The sequence below is a fragment of the Pipistrellus kuhlii genome, unplaced genomic scaffold (assembly GCF_014108245.1).
Source record: "Pipistrellus kuhlii isolate mPipKuh1 unplaced genomic scaffold, mPipKuh1.p scaffold_m20_p_1, whole genome shotgun sequence".
Taxonomy (NCBI): Eukaryota; Metazoa; Chordata; class Mammalia; order Chiroptera; family Vespertilionidae; genus Pipistrellus; species Pipistrellus kuhlii.
In genome coordinates, this window is record NW_023425404.1 from 67,945,454 (window position 1) to 67,966,535 (window position 21,082).

Here is a 21,082-nt window from a genome sequence, read left to right on the forward strand (position 1 = left end):
AAATTTCAGAGTTAGCCCTGGTAGGCGTTTTGAACTCCATTTTAAATAGAAAGAAAATGAAAGATTAGAATGAGAAGCCCTACATCACAGTTATTAAGCAGTAGAATAGAATCTAGGATTTCAATGTCTTTCCTCTAACTAAGGTCTGGTTTTTGGCCCTTTTCAGCTACTAAAACACACATATCTATCAGGTCTCACAAATGAGTTATTTTGTAAAATACTGAAACATGTAATTAGCCATTTTCCAAATTAAGTAATTTTTAAAGCCTCTCCACTCCCCTGTTCCAAGAAACAGCTCGCCACAAATAAATGGGAGAAACGATAGAAGATTTATATAAAACTTACAGCAGTCTTACACATTTGCCCATTAGGGCAGTTAGGAGTGAGTTAGTTCTAATAGGTTGGGTAAGAAGTTTAAGAAACATTTTAACAAACTATTTTTTAATAAGCTTTAATATTTTATAAGCTTCACTTAGAAGGCTGCCTACTATATTCTTATGTATAAAAATAACCTTTTGAACAATTTGAGAAAACACAAATGTAACTCTGTGTTACTGTAAAATTGTATACGCTTTTCTACATACATTTATCTTTTGGGCACATGCTCAGGTTGCGGGCTCATTCCTCAGTGTGGGGTGTGCAGGAGGCAGCCATTCAATTATTCTCCCTCATCATTGATGTTTCTGTCTCTCTCCCCCCTTCCCTTCCTCTTCAAAATCAACAAAAATATTTTTTTAAAAAAAAACAAAACCTCTCTTGGCTTCACTTCCCTCTAGCTAATGCCTGTCCTACCACTTCTTTTTAGCAAAATTGCTTAATAAATTGTCTATACTCTCTATCTCAAATTTTCCTTTTTCTATTAATTTTAATTATGATCCAAGAGACTTCCATCTTCACCATTCTAATGAAACTGTTCACCAATGACCTCCATATGAGTAAATCCAATCAATTTTCTGTCTTGGTCCTCGTTGGCTCATCAGCTTTTTACATCATTGATTACGAACACTCCTTTCCTTGGCTTCCAGGTCACCACGTCCGCTGGGTGTGACGTACTGACACGTCCTAGTGAAAGAGTGTGCGCCCGTTGTACATTGCGCCATTAAAATGGGAACTCCCCGGTTAACAGGTTAACTTACGGTCACAGAGCCCATTCCCCTCCCTGAAGACTTGTTGCAGCACCATAGGAACTTCTGGACCCACCCCATGCAAGCAGGCCTCCAAGGGCAACTCCACTGCCTGAATTTGAGCCTGGGGGCATGGACACTGGGAATTTGTTTTCCACAGAGCACAATCGCATGCCCAGATTCCACACCCACACAGGGTGGCTCCGCTGCCTGAATTTGAGCCTGGGTGCATGGACACTGGGAGGCTGTTTCCTGCAGCATGCACTCATGCAAACAGACCCCACACCCTCAGAGTGCGACAGTGCCACCTGACTTTGATTCTGGGCAAGCACACACGGAAGTCTGTTTTCTGCAGTGCAGGAGTGGACCTCCTGCTGACACAGGGCAGCTGTGCAATCCGGTCCCCCAAGCAAACCAGCAACTCTGATTCTCTGTGACCAGTGACTTGACTCTGTTTCTCATCATGCGTGCCTGGGATCTCTGATTCCCAGTTCATGCACACTAAGAGCCAGTAACTCCAATTCTCAGCGCATGCACATGCAGCGGCCCTGATTCTCAGAGCAAGGCTGCATCAAGCAACAGAGGCTCTGATACTCGATTCTCAGTGTGGGCACAAGGGGACTCTGACTCCTGACATGCACTAGGGTACTCTTATTTTCAGCACACTCCAGCAGGGTCTCTTTTTCAGCATGGTACAGGTGGGGTCCCTGATTCTAGATGTGTGCATGAGGCTGCACTGAGCACTGGTGACTCTGATCCTGGACAAGCATGGATCCCACCAACCCACAGCAGCTACACATCTTGGTGTCAGAGCTCTTCAGTGACACTTGGGTTCCCACTGCACATGGCTCAGGCCCATGCAACTTGGTATTTGAACCTCCTGGTGATAGAATAGAGAGACAATGAAACAATCCCCAGGGGAAAGAAAAAGAGGAATTGCCAATAAGTGAAATAAGTGAAACAGAGGCATACAACACGACAGAAAAAAAGAATTCAGAGTAATGGTCATGCAGTTCATACACCAGATGGATGAGAAAATCAACAACCAGTGTAAAAATCAGGAAAAAAATCAAAAGTGATAATAGCCACAATCAAAAATACCATGGAAGGTTTCAACAGCAGACTAGAAGAAGCAGAGGACTGAATTATTGTTAGAAGATAAAGTAAAAAATAAGCACAATCTGAACAGCAACTGGAGAAAAAATTAAAAAGCAGGAGGAGAGCCTAAGGGAGCTTGGGACAACACAAAACACAGTAACATAGATATAATAGGGCTACCATAAGAGTAAGAAGAGCATCAAGAACTAGAAAATCTATTTGAAGAAATAATGACAGAAAACTTCCCTGATATGGGGAAGAAAAACTTACACAAAGTCCCAAGCAAGATGAATCCCAAAAGACCCACACCAAGACATGTCATACATTACAATGGCAAATGTTAACAACAAAGAGAGAATCTTAAAGGCTGCGAGAGAGAGACAGAGAGTTACCTACAAAGGATCCCCATCAGATTATCAATAATTTCTCAACAGAAACACATTAATGGAAGTATCTATACAAAGTGATGCAAAGCAAAGGATTGAATCCAAGAATACTCTATCCAGCAAGACTATCAATCAAAATTGAAGGGGAAATCAGGAGCTTTGCAGATAAAAAAAAAAAAAAAAAAGGCTAAGGAAGTTTATCACCACCAAACCAGCAATGCAAAAAATGCTAAAGAGAATACTTTAAAAAGAAGAAATAGAAAGGGAGGAAGAAAAACAGGCATAAAATACAGAAATGGCTACAAACAAGTACTTATCTACACTAATAAAAGAGAAACATGCAAATTGACCATCACTCTGCTACGCCCACCAGCCAATCAGAGCAAGTATGCAAATTAACCCAACAAAGATTTATGGTTAATTTGCGTATGCAGATGCAGAGTGAAGGCTGAAGACAGCACTGAAGGAAGAAAGAGGGAAAGCAGAAAGTGGGGCAGTGGTGTCAGCTAGAGGGGAAGCATGGGGCAGCAGCAGTGGCGGCAGTGGCTGCAGGAGTGAAAGTGCAGGAGTGGGGGTTGGCAACTGTGGGAGGAAAAGCACTGGGTGGCGGTGATGGTGGCAGGAGGGAAAGTGTGGGGTGGGGAACAGCAGCTGTGGGAGGGAAGAGAAAGCACAGGGCAGCAGCTGCAGGAGGGAAGCTGACCTGGGCAAGCTTCACTCAGGCCACAGGAAGCCCTGTTCTTGCAGTAATCTTCCTGCAATGGGCCTCTAGTCAATAATAACATTAAATGTAAATGGATTAAGTACTCCAATCAAAGGAAATGGAGTGACTGAATGGATAAGAAAACATGACCCATATATATGCTGTCTACAGGAGATCCACCTCAGAACAAGGGAATTACACAGACTGAAAGTGAAGGGATGAAAAAAATATCTACCAGACAAATGAACATGGAAAAAAAAAAAAGAAAAAAAAGCTGGGATAGCAATACTTACATCTGATAAAATAGACCTCAAAATGAAGGCCATAATAAGAGACAAAAAAGGCCACTTCATAATTTTAAAGGGATCAACACAACAAGTACCGAATGCAGGAGCACCCAAATACATAAAAAAGACTTCTGGAACCTATCAGGGGAGAGATTGAAAGCAACACAATCATAGTAGGAGACTTTAAAGCCCCATTAACATCACTGGATAAATCCTCTAGACAAAAAAATTAGCAAAGAAACATCAATCCTGAATAACTCACTAGATCAGATCATTAAAAAATTCCACCACAAAACTACATAATATACATATTCTTAAGAGAACATGGGACATATTGGGACACAGGCAAAGTCTCTCCAAATTCAAGAGGATTTAAATCATATCAAGCATCTTCTCCAATTACAATGGCAAAAAATTAGAAATAAACTACCATAAAAACAATCACAAAATTAAAACACTTGGAGGCTAAACAGCACATTATTTTTTTTAATATATTTTATTTATTTATTTATTTTAATATATTTTATTGATTTTGTACAGAGAGGAAGGGAGAGAGATAGAGAGCTAGAAACATCAATGAGAGAGAGTCATCGATCAGCTGCCTCTTGCACACCCCCCACTGGGGATATGCCCTCAACCAAGGTACATGTCCTTGACTGGAATCGAACCTGGAACCCTTCAGTCCTCAGGCCGACGCTCTATCCACTGAGCCAAACCATTTTTGGCTAAATAGCACATTATTAAACAATGAATGGGCTACCAAAGAGATCAAAGAAGAAATTTTTTAAAAACAAAACCTGGGAACAAATAATAAAAACACAACAATCCAAAATCTTTGGGACACAGTGAAAGCAATCATGAGAGGGAAGTTCATAGCATTTTACAGGTCTACCTCAAAAAACAAGGAAAGCTGGTAATAAACCATCTAACTCAGCAACTTGAAGAAAGAGAGCAACAAGAAAATAGCAGTGTGAGCCGAAGGAAGAAAATAATAAAGATCAGAGCAGAAATAAATGACATAGAGACAAAAAAAACAATACAAAAGATCAATGAAACCAAGAGCTGGTTCTTTGAAAAGATAAACAGTATTGATGAACTTCTAGCCAAGCTCACCAAGATCAAAGAGAGAGGACCCAAATAAACAAAATTAGAAATGAAAGAGGTGAAATAACCACAGACCCCACAGAAATATGAAGAATCATAAAATAAAAAAAAATACTATGAGTAACTCTACTCCAACAAATTGGTCAACCTAGAAGAAATAGACATATTACTAGAAAAATCCAACCTTCCAAAATTTAACCAGGAGGAATAAAAAAATCTTAATAGGCCAATAACTATGGAGGAAATTGAAGCAATAATCAAAAAATGTCCAACAAACAAAAGCCCTGGACCAGACAGCTTCACAGCGGAGTTTTATCAAACATTCAAAGAAGAAATAAAACCTATCTTCCTCAGACTATTCCAAAAAATTTAAGAGGTATGAGCACTTCCAAGCTCTTTCTACAAAGCTAGCACTATCATAATCCTAAAACCAGATAAAGACAATACAAAGAAAGAGAATTACAGGCCAATATCCCTCATGAACATAGATGTCAAAATCCTCAACAAAATCTAGCAAATCAAATCCAGCATTACATTAGAAAGATCATACATCAAGACCAAGTGGGATTTATTCTGGAGATGCATGGATGGTACAATATCTGCAAATTAATAAATATGATACACCACATAAACAAATTGAGAAATAAAAATCATATCCATTGATGCAGAAAAAGCATTTGACAAAATCCAACACCTTTTCTTGATAAAAACTCTCAGCAAAACTGGAATAGAAGGATCATACCTCAACATAATAAAAGCCATATATGATAAACCCACACCCAACATCATACTCAATAGGCAAAAACTAAAATCATTTCCCCTAAAAACAGTAACAAGACAGTGATGCTCACTCTCACCACTCCTGTCCAACATAGTACTGGAAGTAGTAGCCATTTCGATCAGACAAGAAGAAATAAAAGGCATCCAAATTGGTAAAGAAGAAATAAAACTGTCCTTATTCACAGATGGCATGATATTGTATATAGAAAACCTCAAAGACTTAATAAATGAATTTGGCAATGTAGCAGGCTACCAAATTAACACCCAGAAGTCTATGGCTTTTCTATACACCAATAATAAACTCACAGAAAAAGAAATTTAAAAAGCAACAATAAAAAAATTAAGATACCTAGGAATAAACTTAACCAAGGAGACAAAGGACCTATACTCAGAAAAATCAGGACGTTGAAGAAAAAAAAAAGAGAGAGAGAGAGATAGAGGAAGACATAAACAAATGGAAGAATATACCATGTTCATGGATTGATAGAAACAACATCATTAAAATGTCCATACTATCAAAAGCAATCTATAAATTCAATGCAATCCCCATTAAAATACCAATAGCATACTTCAAAGACTTGAACAAATTCTCCAAAAATTTATCTGGAATAAAAAAGACCCTGAATAGCTGCAGCAATCTTGAGAAAGAAGAAAAATGTTGGAGGGGTCACAATACCAGCTATCAAGCTATACTGCAAAGTCACTGTTCTCAAAACTGCCTGATATTGGAACAAGAATAGACATATAGATCATTGGAACAGAACAGGGAACCCAAAAATCAACCCAAGTCATTATGCTCAATTGATATTTGACAAAGGAGGTATGAACATACAATGGAGTCAAGACAGTCTCTTCAATAAAGGGAGCTGGGAAAACTGGAAAATACATGCAAGAAAATGAAACTAGACTACCAACTTACACCATACACAAAAATAAACTCAGGATGGATAAAGAACTTCAACATAAGATGGGAAATCATAAAAATCTTAGAAGTCATAGACAGCAAAATAAAAGACATTTGTCATTGCAATATTTTTATTGATACAGCTTCTAGGGTAATGGAAACTAAAGAGAAAATAAACAAATGGGACTACATCAAAATAAAAATTTTATGCACAGCAAAAGAAACCATCAACAAAACAACAAGAAAGTCCACTGCATGGGAGAACATATTTGCCAGTGATATCTCCAATAAGGGTTTAATCTCCAACATTTACAGGGAATTTATACAACTTAACAAAAGGAAGATAAACAATCCAATCAAAAAATGGGTAAAGGACCTAAATATACACTTTTCAAAAGAGGACATTCAGAAAGCCACGAGACATATGAAAACATGCTCAACGTTATTAATCATCTGGGAAATGCAAATCAAAACAACAATGAGGTACCATCTCACACCTGTCAGAATAGCTATAATCGATAAGTACAAGAGAGGATGTGGAGAAAAAGGAACTCTCCTTCACTGCTGGTGGGAATGCAGACTGGTGCAGCCACTGTGGAAATTTTTTGAGGGCATTTCCTCAAAAAAGTTTTTAATAAATGGAACTTCCATTTGACCCAATAATACCACTTCTAGGGATATATCCCAAGAAAAAAAGAAACACCAATCAAAGGATATATGCACCCCTATGTTCATAGCAGCACAATTTACAATAGCTAAGATTTGGAAACAGCCTAAGTGCCCATCATCAGCAGGTGAGTGGATTAGAAAACTGTGGTACATCTACACAGTGGAATACTATGCTACTGTAAAAAAGAAGGAATTCTCACCATTTGCAACAGCATGGATGGAATTGAAGAGCATTATGCTAAGTTAAATATGCTAGTCAGTGAAAGAAAAATACCATATGATCTCACTCATTTATGGGTAATAAAGAACATTATGAAATGATGAACAAAAAAAGATACAGAGGCAGAGAAGCATCAAACAGACTGCCAAACTACAGAGGGAAGGCTGGAGAGGTCTGGAGTTGGGAGTAAGAGAACAACCAAAGGACTTGTATGAATGGACGCAAGACACCAGGGGGAGGTGGACAGTGAGGACATGTGCGGGGGAGGGGGAGGAAGGTCAGTGGGGAGAAAAAGGGAGACATATGTACTAATATTTGTAATACTTTAAACAATAAAATAAAATACTAACATCAATTAAAATAAAATAAAATATGTATTTTTTGTATTATTAAGATTTTTGTTGGTGGTAGTCAAGATACATTTATAACTAGGTGTGTTTTCCCAAGGAGCTGTGTTACTATTTTACCAGAATCCATCCTAAAACAGAAAAGTAAATATTATATCTCATGGGAGTGTGATATGCACATTTAACATCTCTGAAGTGTGTATGCACCTTAATTTCTGTCGTGTCATAAATAAATTCCCAGCATGTTTTTTTTTTCTTCGTGGCCTATAAAATAATGATTCATACCCTACAATGGACAATGTATTCAATTCAATTAAACATACTGACCCCTTCACCTCTTTAATTTGATCACTTCAAATCAATAATGTTAAATTGTGATGATCTAAACAGCTCCTGCCTCACCTCGGCCACCAGCTTCTGTTTCCTGCGGGAGCCCAGCCTGCAGCCCCACAGGGAGGCCGACCTCTTGCTGGTGGCAGGCAGCAATGGGGAACCCCCTGTGGGGCCCGAGATCGCAGCAGCTCTGCTGATGGCCGCCTCCTGGGAGAAAGACAACACGAGGACCAAGCCCTTAGGGGGCTGCCTGGTGGAGCTAAAAGCAGCGATGGGCCAAAAGGCAGCCAGAAGAGGGAGAGGATCCCTGGGGAGCCCTCCTTGTGGGGGGCCTCAGCAGGTAGAGCCCGGAAATCAATGTCCACTCAGAACCTGTTGGAGCGCTCGGATTTCCTGGCGGTCCCTGTCCAGATGAGGTCACGATCATCTCCCACCACCCAGAAGAAACTCCAGGATGTGCTTTTGGAGGAAAACAATGCCTCTGGTTTTGTGAAGGATCCATGTTACTTGGCTGGCCCTGGACCCAGGCCACTCTGTTGTCCAGAAAGAGGCGAAAGAAGAGATGCTAATACTCAAGCACCAGCCCAGCCCTCCGTGGGGTGGTTCAGGCTGCAAAGCAGTTGGTGCCTCCATTCCCAGCGACTGCCCCGGACAGCTGGATCATCAGAGGCAGGCCAGCAGGATGCCCTGCCCCAGGCCACTACCCACAGGGCTGCAAGGGCATCTCACAGACACCAGAGCAGGACCACTGACCCCACTCAGCTCTGCTCTGCCTCCCCCTGCCCCTCCAGCTACTGTCCACAGGCTGCCGGTGATCAGCCCACCGGGAGGGATGGTCAGACGGGCCAGCAGCCTCTTCCACCCTCACTGTGGCAGTGACTCACAGAAGCAATAGCCACAGCCTGGCTCAGCCTCCCCGTCCTAGAGGCCATGAGCCCCACAGCCCGGAGCACGGGGCGGAAGAGGGGAAGCGGAAGCGGAAGCGGCCTCCCCTCGTGTGAAGTGGGCCCACACCATCTCAGAGAACAGCTTCCCCAAGGCATCTTGCTCATCTGAATTAGCAAGCCTGAAGCCCTATAAAAAAAAACCAAAACAGCAGAACCTCCCAAGTTCAAACAGCACTTCCTCTTGGGGTCCCAAGCACTCCAGGGAGGATCTCCCTCCAAATATCGGAGTCCATCCTGTAGGCCTGCCCTCTGCTTCAGGAGGACTACGATGACGAAGTGTTTGTGAAGGACTTGCACCCCAATGCCACTTTCCACCCCACATTCGAAGCTCTCCCCCTACTCCCACCCTCACCCCCTCCATGGAGCCAGGAAATCCTGGTAAATAGCTGGGATAACTTCCCTCCCCCCTCCCCCAGCTCTGTGTGAGGCGCAGCTGGACCGCAAGGATGGCATGGAGCTCACTGTGAGTAGCTCCAGCAAATCTGTCAACAGGACAGTTGCCAAGGGAAGGCCCATGCCTGAGGCAGCCCAGTCAGTTGGCCATCAGATACCATCATCCAGACCCCAAATTTCCATCAGAGATTCCGAGGCCCACAGATCCAGCCTGCCCCTCAGCATGCTGGGCCCCTCGGCTGGCTGCCAGGCACAGGAAAGCAGCCTCCTGCTCTGGCCCAAGGCCTCATCCACAACCCACTCAGTGGGACTCTGGGTTTAGAAGACAATGCCAGTCCCGGTCCTCAGAAGACATCAGTACGGAGGTGCTGGCCAAGGAAATTGTCCAAGACAAATCTCTGGCAGACATTTGGGACCCCGACTCCAGGCTGAAGACCACCCTGGACATGATGGAGGGTTTGTTTCCTCTCGGTGCTAACTTGCTGCAGGAAAACGGCATCAAGAGGTAGGCCATGCAGAGAGCCATCAGCTGCCCAGGACAGGAAGGCAAGAGGAGTGAAGATAAGGAAGCAGTGGGCATGCTGGTCAACTGCCCTGTCTACTACAGCATGTCGGCTCCCAAGGCTGAGCTTCTGAACAAAATCAAACATAGGCCAGAAGAGATGAATGAGGAAGAAGAGCAGGTGGGTATCAATGAAAAGAAGGTCGAGATCATTGGAAGCCTCACCCACAAGCTTGACACTCTGCCAACGCCAAGGGGAGCCTGCTAATGGACGTCAAGCTCACTGCACCTGGGGAAAGGAGGTGGAGGCTTTGGTCAGTGGGGTCTGCAAGCCCAACAAGTTTGACAAGTACAAGATGTTCATCAAGGACATGGACACGGTGGTCAGCCTGCTGCTCTTTTTCTCGGGCTGCCTGGCCCGCGTGGAGAATGTCCTCGGTGGTCTTGGTGAAGATGCCAGTAAAGAAGAAAGGAGCTCTCTCAACGAGAAGAGGAAGGTCCTGGCGGGGCAGCATGAGATGCCTGGGACTGAAGGGAGCACGTGGTGCTGGACATCCTGGCCAATTGCCTTTCAGAGGAACAACTCCAGGATTACCAGCATTTTGTGAAAATGAAGTCAACTCTCCTCACTGAGCAGCAAGAGCTGGATGACAAGACCAAACTGGGCCAGAAGCAAGACAAGTGCCTGCTGGAGAGTCTCCCCTTGGATTTCATCCCCAAGGAGGGCACCCTGGCACTGCCCCCTGACCTCACAAGTAAAATGTCTCCTGTGGGGGAATGTACTTCCGGCGGTGTTTTCCCACCGGTAACCTCTCCTATCTAACCTCTTCTAAAACACCCACCCGAAAGATCATCTTTTCTTTCAACACTATTTAATCTGAAAAATGTTTCAGTACAAACCAGTTTAAACTCTATGGGTTTGGGGGGATTTTCTGGATAAAAGAAAAAGATTCTATTCAGGAAAAAGCCTGTATTTTCCTTCTCACCCTTCATGATTGATCTGCGAGCTTCAATGCTGCTGGGAACTTAGCCCTTTCTATTATTACTTTGCAATAGAAAGAAAATTAATGAAACTGTGAGAACTGATTGGAGAGTATTTGATTATTTAGTTTCCAACAGGCTCAGGCAACAGAGATCAGTGTGTGACACCCTCAGGAATGTATCCACAGTGACCTGCCTTATGTGTGGGCCATGCACCCTGATGACAGGTACAAGGACTCATTAATGAAGGGTCTGCAGCATAAAGCCTTAAAGAAAAACACACACAGCAGAAAATTGTAAAGCCTTGAACATTGTTATTTATAATTTTTAAAATGAAAAGGATCATTATGTTTGTGTGCTAACCACTTATTTGATTCTGTTTTGTGGTGGACATAGACAGTTATGTTGTTGGAGCTTTGTATTTTGTGAAAACCTTAATGAAATGGAGAATTCCAAAGGCCAAAAATAAATAAATAAATAAATAAACAAACAAACAAACAAACAAATAAATAAACACCACTGCCAAATTCTAACACTTAAGAAAATCCTTAAAGCCCTACCTGGTTTGGCTCAATGAATAGAGGGTTGGCCTTCAGACTGAAGCATCCCAGGTTTGATTGCAGTCAAGGGCACATGCCTGGGTTGCGGGCTCGGTCCCCAGTCGAGGGTGTGCAGGAGGAGCCGAGCAATGATTCGCTCTTATCACTGATATTTCTAACTCTCTCTCTCTTTCCCTTCCTCTCTGAAATCAATAAAAATATTTTAAAAAGAAAGAAAGAAAATCCTTGAAGTTTAGAGCTTTTCTCTCAAACCACTTATCTTGACAAATTAGAATTGGTTTCTGGTGCAAAAGACAGGCAGGACATATACAGATGTGTTGTTTTATAAAGTCTGTGAAAGGAATAGTACCCATGCAGCTGTATAAACATGTTACATGATCTTTTCCAGTTTGCCATTAATGATATGTAAATAAACTATTGACACCTCTGGCCAAAGACATTGCATATGTGTCAAGGCCAACTCTGTCTGGGAGTCTGAAGACAGACAGGGAGCTCACTCAAAAATAAGGGTATAAAACCATCTAAACTCCATACTCTACTGGGGAAGTTACAGACAGCTTTCCTGACAAGCAGCATCTCTGGTAGAAGGCTCAGAATCTGGGTGAGGACTATTGCATTATTCCTGAGGAAGGACAGCCAGCTTGCTGTGCCTCTTGGGTCTCTGATACTCATACTTGAAAGAACTCTCCAACCAATAGAGCATTGTTTTAAAAATTGTATTTGTAATTAATGCCAATACTACTTCATTATTTTGTTTTTGTTTTGTTTTTCTCCAAACCAATTATGCTTCAGCTGGGACAAACACTCATTTCAAACAGACCTGTTAGAAAAGAGCAGGCGATTACACCTAGTTATGATTAGTAGTTCTGTCCCATAGGAAAGGAAAAATGTGTTCCATTTGGCTAATGATATCTATTAGAGATCATCTGTGGAGAGAGAGAGAGAGAGAGAGAGAACATAAAAATAAAGAGAAAAGGAAATACAGTAACAAAGCCCATCAACAAGGGCAACAGGAGCAGGGCTTCCATGACAGCAATTACAGGGGTGACCAGGTAGCAATCACCAGGTGAAACATCATTGCAATTGCCAGTGGCTCAGTTGGAATGTCATCCCATGCACCAAAAGTTTGAGGGTTTGATTCCTGGTCATAGCACATACCCAAGTTGTGGGTTCAATCTCCAGTCGAGGCGTGTGTGGGAGGCAACAGATCCATGTTTCTCGCTCTCTTCCTCTCTCTAAAATCAATAAAAAATTATACCCTTGGGTGAAGATTTAAAAAATAGATAAAACATCTTTATAGCTGTTGGATTCATACATTCACCTGCATCAATAACTTTCATAAGCCCACACTATATTCACAATAAATTTATAAATAAATCACAATAAATATTTGTATCACCCCATCTCATTTTTGGTTATATCCCTCTTAATCTTAATACTAACATTCTTAAAATCATGGAATCGCCCGGCCAGCGTGGCTCAGTGGTAGAGCACCAACCTGTGAACCAGGAGGTCATCATTCAATTCCTAGTCGGGGCACATGCCCAGATTGCAGGCTCGATCCCCAGTAGGGGCATGCAGGAGACAACTGGTCAATTATTCTCTTTCAGCATTGATGTTTCTCTCTCCCTCTCCCTTTCTTTCTGAAATCAATAAAAAAAAATAATTTTTTTAAATCAATAAAAATATTTTTAAAAATTTAAAACATGGAATTATTATGGTGTATTTGTGGTAGAAAATAGATATGGTAATGCCATGTTCCCTTAAAGAGCATTTTGCTTATTTATTTAATGTTTACTTTCCTCAACTAGGAAATAAACTTAATAAAAACAGAGGGGTTTTGCTTGTTTTCTTTCCTTTATCCAATGCTGTATTCTCAGTGTCAAGAATAGTTCCTGGCATATTACATCTGCCTGACACATATCTGTTGAATAAATAAAAAAGTGCTCATATCGTTTAGGGACTTCATATAATTCACTATATCTTTAAAACATTAATGATCAAACATATAATATTACTTAAGACAGAGTAAGTACACCAAATTTAGAAATTTGTGGCTGAAGTGTATTTCAACTTGATAATTAAATATAAGTATTTATTCCAAATATTCTAGCACTACTACTTGGAAATAGTGAAAGTTAGATACACTCCTTCATGGCCCATCAGCCAACTCATAGAAAGCAATTGATAACATAAGGTCTAGGCGGATATAAGGGAATCTTATTTCTACTTTTCTGTCCTATAAAAACGATACACTGTATAGTGTGCTTAATAATGCTCTCAAATTTCATTTATAGCCAAGGATGCAGAAGGCTAGCCAGGTCTGGTGGCTGGATACCAGCAGAGGGCAGCAGAGAGCCACTTGAGAGAAAATGCTAGAGGAGGAAGCTTTAGCTCCCTGCTGAGAGCAGGGTCCTTAGCCAGACCTATAGTGTGCTAATGAAGACGCAGCCCATTTGGAAAACCGGTCCACAGGGTAGCCAGCCAGAACTGAGTTCCCAAATGCATTAATGTATGAAGCCAAGAATCAAGGGAGATGGCAGGAAACAACACCAGAACAGTCAGAACAGTCCAGACTCCGGCTCAGCACCGCTCCCGGGAGCCATTGATTCAGAGAGGGATCACTGGTCAGAGCTGCTGAGTCAGATGAAATCTTACATTCATTCCAACTCCAAGATTTTGGACCCCAGGATCACGAACAAATATGTTTTGGAGTACAGTCCTTTTGCAAATATTGTCAACCAAAAACTCTGAAAGAATATAAAAATGGTTAGCATTAAGAGGAGAAAATCATATTTGAGTGAAGAGTAGCAAACATTGACTCTACCATATTGCAAGCGGTCCCTGGAATTCTCTAAAAGTTGCGATTTCTCAAATGGAATATTGGTGCGAAGCTTAATGAACAGCAGCAGGGTCAGTGAGTAACCTCAGCTCCCAATGAGAGGGCCCAACCAAGAACAGGATTCCTGCTCCTGTATCTTCCTAGTGGTGTGAGCTTAGGTGAGTCATTTAGCCTCTCCAGGTCAGTTTCCTCACTTCTGTAATAAAATAATGCCTGTCTCTGTTAGGTCAGAGATGAATTCACAGGAGAAAGCATGCCTTGTTAATTTTATACAAATATAGTTTTTTATTATTATTGTTATTATCAGTTTGAGTAGTAGGAAGAGCAGGAAGATATTGAGGGAACAAAATAAAAGCATCTAAAAAGTAAACCTTTGACAGGTTCAGAATTTTCTTTATAATGAATCCACCTCTTCTATCAGTCCAGGTCAGCATAGTTCTGACTCTCCTTGTATGAGTCCTCAGTCTTACGGTGTCTATATGAAATGCTGAGCATGTTCACATCATGGAGTAAGTAGTATTTGCCTCCTAGGAACAGTCTTCTCCTTGCTAAATGTGTGTAACGATGCTCCATGCCAGAAAGAAGTAGAAGGCACTGTACTGCCATCTCCTAAAGAAAAGTATTCTTAGGGCCACAGAAGCGAAGAAGAAATGTGAGCTGTTGCAGCCAGAACACTTTGGGTCTGGTTCCTAATAATAATAATAATAATAATACACAATCATTACCATGAAGAGATGGAACATCTTAGAAAAACTCAAATGCAGCTGCCTCAGCTTTGTGTTCAGTGTAGTCCCATTCCCACGCTGTGATTTTTCTGGATGGACAGCAAGAGAGAACTGAGTGCATGCCAATGAGTTAGTAAATGTTAACTGAAAAGTTAAGGTTTTTGTCATTTTTTAAAGCAGATAAAGCGGGAGGTGTTTGGGACATAAAGAAGAAGGATTTGTTAATTTTTTCCATTCTTATTTAGGATGAGATGCCTAACTGGAGAATTCAGAAGGGACATTGAAGAGTCACAAATAACAACAGAGGCACCAGAACAGGGTCTTCCCAAATGAACTGATGATTTATAGAATCTTTTGAGCTATAAGAAAAAGTGGAGAGTTCAACCTCCTCATTTCGTATATAAGGAAACTAAGGCCAAGAGAAATGGTGTGACTTGCTCAAATTCTCCCATGTGTTAACCAGGTCAGTTTATCTTATTAATCTAGAATACTAACTGCCTAATAGTTAGTGTCCCAATCAGTAGCCAAAACCATAGTGAAAGCAGAGAAAGCATTGATCAAAAATAAAACAGAATGGGCAAAATGAGCTTCCTTTAAAGTTACAAAACATGGGTCCTTATATTCCAATAGTCATCCACTGCTTTGCTAATAGAAAATGATACACACCTATACCTCAGTAAGTGATACATACCTCAGTAAGAACAAACTATGCCCATGCACATGTCTAATGTGTTAAATGCTAACATATATATATATATATATATATATATATATATTCAATATATGTGTGTGTGTGTATGTGTGTGTGTGTGTGTGTGTGTGTGTGTGTGTTAGAAGAGATTCGTGCAATAGGCCTACCTTCCCTTGGCTTCCAGCACAGGCTTCCTCTGGCACCCAGGACCCAGGCCTTCACTCTGGCTGGAGTCTGCCATCTTTGTCTTCACTGCAGACTCTGGAGTCTGCAGTCTTGTCTTTGCTGGGGCACCCTGCTCCTATAGATCCCTTCACTCCCCCCCTCCCTCTTATAGCAGGTGTCCTGCCTTGCCTGGCCACTCTGTGCTCGCCCGCAGCTAGGTGGCCTCCATCTCTGGCCTTCTAATTTGCATACTCACTCTGACTGGCTGTGGGCATAGCAGAGAAACAGTCAATTTACATGTTTGTCTTTTATTAGGTGGAGTTCATCCAGAAATAGGAATCTCATTTCTTTGAATTTCAAAATATTTTGAGCAAAAGTGATACAGACAGAGAATATATGTGGCGATTTAAAACATATTTTATTATGATTCCTAATATTGACTACACAGCTATCTCAAATCAACTAAATGGTTGATGTAGGAAATCTTGGAAAATTCTACCTTTTCCAATTTTGTTAAGTGTTTGCGCAGTTATAGATTTTGTTTTAATTTGGAAAATTACTTACATAAAGCACAACCCACTAAATGAAAGAGTCTCTTTACATGAAATTTAAAACATTAGAAGAATATCTTACAAATTTCAATTGCTCTCTGCTCACTTGAGCTAGTAAAATATGTTTCCTTTCTCTATCTCACATTTTCTAAATTCAGTAAAATGCCCTTTGACATCAAAAAAGTACTCATTGCCAGACAGACACTCGAAATTTATTAGAAAAACCAAGATGTTTCTCTACTCTGAAAACCTGGTAAGCTATCCCAGGTTTCATCACTATCATTGAGCATTTTTGTCACTAGATGTCGCTGCTGCCGTTTAAATGAGACTTCTTCTCCCCCCCCCCCCCCCCCCCCCCCTTCCATTAAAAAAAGGAGGTTCTTACCATCTGAGGAATTGTTTTTTTATTGTTGTTGGGGTTTGGGTGGGTGGATGTAGTTTACATATTAATGAATGCAGATTATTTAAAGATGAAGAAAGAACTGGAAAGGTGCAGTCACTTGCCTAAGGACTCATAGGAAGAAAGCCAGAATTGGAAAACTGTTTCATGTTTACACTTTCTAGGCTTTTAAAAAGCAAAAGGGTTCCAGGTGGAAGCAATGAAAGCAATTATCTTTTTATACCCAAACCCACTGAGTAGTACCTATTGCACATTAAGTTGCTTTTATTTTGCTTTCTCCCTGGAAACTGGATACCTATGAAGCATGACCTTCCCAGGCCACACTTTAAAGACAAGGGAAGATGACAAAAGTCCAGGTGATTCCTTCCCAGGGAGTCTCCTCCATGGCAAAGGGTGGGCAGCAAGTCCAGGAGAGTCTCCTCCCCGAAGTTACTGAAACTAGACAGACACAATACGCAGTCATATTCAGAAGCATCTCCAACCCAGTTTTCCTGCCAGCAGACAAGAAAGCCTGCAGGGTCGCCTTCCGCAGGCCATGGCTAAGAAGGAGGCCATGAGAGCACCCCTGAAACGCTCACAGGCTGAGCTGCAAAAAGGAAGGGGTGGCTGAGGGGAATGGGAAGGCAACTTCACTGAGAGATAACCGAGTGGCACGGATGGAGCACCCAGCTATTCCTGCTCCCAAGGGGAAACCAAACATCCACCACTTCTTGGGTGGGTTGGCAGGCGGGAGATAGAGTGAGCTCTCTCTCATACATTCAAAATTGCCAGACCTTTTTCTCAGCCCCGCCTTAAGGGAAAAAAAGAACCGGCCTGGGGGAATGGTCTGCCCTGAAAAGAATGGGGAAAGGAGTCGCGTCGCTGCCGGCCTTGGGAAAATCTCCACAGATGAGCATTTTTTGCTGTTTTATTGGCCCTCATTAGCAACCTGCACACGTAGGGGAAGGCTCACATCGCCTGTTAATATAATGCGGGCGAGTAATGACAGACTGGGGAGTTGAGTGGAAGCGCTGGTTTTACATAAAACAAAACGAAACATTTCTGAGGACTCAGGTTTTTAGGAGGTAGTGGAGTTGGTTTGGGGCGCATGAGTGGGGGCTGAGGGACGCATGTGTTGGACATCAGTTTTAGAAGGTTTTCTTGTTTTTTGTTTTTTGTATATACATTTATTTCGACCATCTCAAAAATGAATTTCTGCAACATGAAAAGCACTTCTTAGTCCGTGGTTCTGAGGTCACATCAGGGAGGGAGGACGGAAGCGTCATCTTGGGACGTCTTCTTTAAACTCCCTAATCAGGCCTGGGAACTGACGAATAAGGAGGTTCTGAAACTCAGTGTAAAAATGGTCACCTCCACCGCCTCCCGCTGCTTCCTTTCTCCTCCCCTGAGAAGAAAACAGAGATGGGGAAAAGGATAAAGATAGGGATGGGGTGAGAGAAGAAGGCAGAAAAGGGAAGAGGGTTGGAGGAAGTGAGAAACTGAGGGAGGCAAGGAAGAGAAGAAGGGGAAATGGCAGGAATAAAATTGGATACTTGATGCCCAGTTATTTATCAGAGTTGTTGTTTTTTCCCCAAAACATTCAACTTGCTTGTTCCCTCCTGGGCTTTCTAGCAAACTCTCGGCTTGAACAGTGTTCTTAGTGCGGGAGACGGAGCGAGGACAGGCGGGGTGTGGAGACCCTGTGGAAGGTCTGTCTGCGGCTCTGTCACCAGACCCTGAGCACCAAGTAGCTCGCGGGAAGGTCTCTTCCCGGGGCCCCTGCACCCTCGCTGAGCACCTCCTGTCCCCAGGATTTGCTGGAGAACGGTCGGGCAGGACCTGGGAGTGAAGGTGGCTTTTTCTGCCAGAGGGGCCTATGGGGTACACCGGACAAAAATGCTAAAAGATCCGTGGTCTCTTGGGCCTGATCCCCAACCCAGCCCCCCTTCCCCGCACACCTTTAGGGTTTTGTGTGTGTGTGTGTGTGTGTGTGTGTGTGTGTGTGTGTGTGTGTTTTGTTTTTTGGAAACTCGCGGACTCGGTGTAGAGACCTGAGATCTCACCTCTCCTTTAATGCCTTTACCTCAGTACATCAAGCAGTTCACGTGGGAAAATCAAAAGACCCGCTGGGCTTGAAGAATTGACTGGAGAGAGCTGGGATCGCAGCCCTTCGAGTGTCAGGGGTAGTTGCCGGGGGCGGGGAGGCGGAAGGAAGCGTAACTGGGGGAAGTCTGGGCGGGGGTGGAGGGGAGCAGCTAGCCTCAGAGGAAGCCCGGCTTTGTTTTCTACGAGAAAGCCCTAAAAAGCCCCGGAATATGGTGGCTCCGGCAACAGCCATGGCTTCATCAGACCCCAATTCAGCCTCCGCTCGATGAATTTGGGCGGAAAGTGGATTCTCTCCCCAGACCCAAATGGGTCCCGACCTGCTTGCCTAACTGGCTCTGGATCTTCGCTGGGAGAGCACCGCGTTGCCAGACACTCGGCGCTTCTGTCAGTTGTGTGGAGCAATTACTGAGAAAATATTGTGACGAGGTTGTAGGGCGCATGGGGCTGTGAGGGGGTGCGGAGGAGGGAGTTCGTTGGGAGAGCAATTTGCAAGGGAATATTAACTTTGATTCCCGAGATCACCGTCGCAACCCCGTTGGCGTGGGGTGAGCTGCCGAGTTCTTCCTCTAGGTGGCGGGCGTTGGTCCCACCGCCCACAGGCGGCTGCTGACTCCCAAACACAAGATTAAGCTTCTTGCTGGTTAAAAATAATAACAGTAATAATATAGAGGTATGGGGCTTTTTTTCCCCCTTTGGATATTTATTTATTGCAGGGGAAAGTCATTGATTTTTCCTAAGCAAACTGTGTTTCTCCTTCACTTGGTGGAAAATAAAAACTGTTTGAATAAATAAGTTATTTCTGAACATTTTGTTGTCAAAGTGTTAAATGTTCCCGTCATTTTTATTCAAACACTAACATGATTACAGCCAATTATATATTCACCAGTGTTCTTTATTTTAGAGTAATTGTACTTGTCACTAATAAAACAGAAGCATAATGGATCGCTACTGTTCTGGATTTTCAAGCAATTTTGTGTAATTTGATTGAATTATACATCTTATCTGCTACTTTTTTATTTTTATATTTGGGGATCCTATTTTCTTGAAAATTGCAGCTCTGTGCTTGTTTTGTTGTTTCTCCAGTAACGTACACTTTGGTAACACTGATAAATAGAAAGAGTCCCTTAGACATGTCGAAAATCAGCTATTTCTTTCCCCACCCTTATCCTCACCCCTCCCTGTTCTTCTGCGGGGAAGACCTGAACTGGTGCTGCCAGGCAGTCTGGGCCACTGGGCAAGCTCACCCAAAAAGCCCAAAGCCAAGACAAATTCTCCGTTCACTCCAAAGACAGCCCCCTCCCTGCCCGGAGTCTTTGGGTTTTGTCTCTTTCCTGTAATGATACTGTTAGGTGTCTGGGGCTTCAAACATGCCAAGACAAGCCAACCATGGGTTCAGTTCCTATGCAATATGTATCAAGGGAAAGGGAATACACAGAGCAGCCAAAAGATAAACTGTATATATTACTCCAATTACACAACCCCCAAATGTCCTACCTGCTCAACCTCTCCCTCCCCAAAATAACAATTATTTATTACTCTCTCTTTTCTTGGTTTCAGATGTACATAGAAAACTAATATCAATAGATTCTCCCTTTTTAAAAAAAAGATAATTTTAATGAAAAGATACTGAGGGGGGGAAAGACACACGTCTACCTAGTGTTCACATACTGTATCTGAGCAAATTAAGAAATAAACATGACAGTAAACAAACAAGACTTAAGATGTTAAGGAACCATCTCCACAGCTGAAGGGACGAGATTGTGCAATTCTTTTCCCGATGAATCAATCCCTCCAGTTCCTGAGACAGGGCTCAAAGGCCCTGCTAGGAGCTGCAGCTGCGAGATGGAGCCAAAGGCTCTGACAAGTGGCTTGTGTATGACCCAATATTTATCAATAACAACAACAACAAATCAAGCGAAACCAAGGCTGGGGATTTTGAAATGCTTCTAAAGCCCTGGCGTGGTTACGAACGTGGGGGTGAGGGGTGGGTACGCAGGGGATAAGTAGGCTCCATTTACCTGCCCTGGGGAGCAATCCTGGGGCAAAATCCAGTACTAATTGATCCCAACCAACCACACTATCAGCTGAAAATGTTCCGTTGGAAGGGACAAAGAATGAGGAATTGTGCTAAGCATTTTTTCCCAAGTAAAAAGCGGTATGTAACCAAGAGCGCGTATATACACATAAACAAGCAAAGAGTATTTATTCAAATTAATGAGGAAAATAATGCTCGATTCCAGACTTCTTTAAAATCTAGTGTCTCACGCCCTGTGCTTTGTGTTTGG

At 42.5% G+C, this 21,082-nt stretch overlaps 1 pseudogene; it reads left to right on the forward strand.

Annotated features, from left to right (window-relative positions):
• Positions 1 to 9,369: 9,369 nt before the first annotated feature.
• Positions 9,370 to 11,236, forward strand: LOC118715264 (annotated as a pseudogene).
• The last annotated feature ends 9,846 nt before the right edge of the window (positions 11,237 to 21,082 follow it).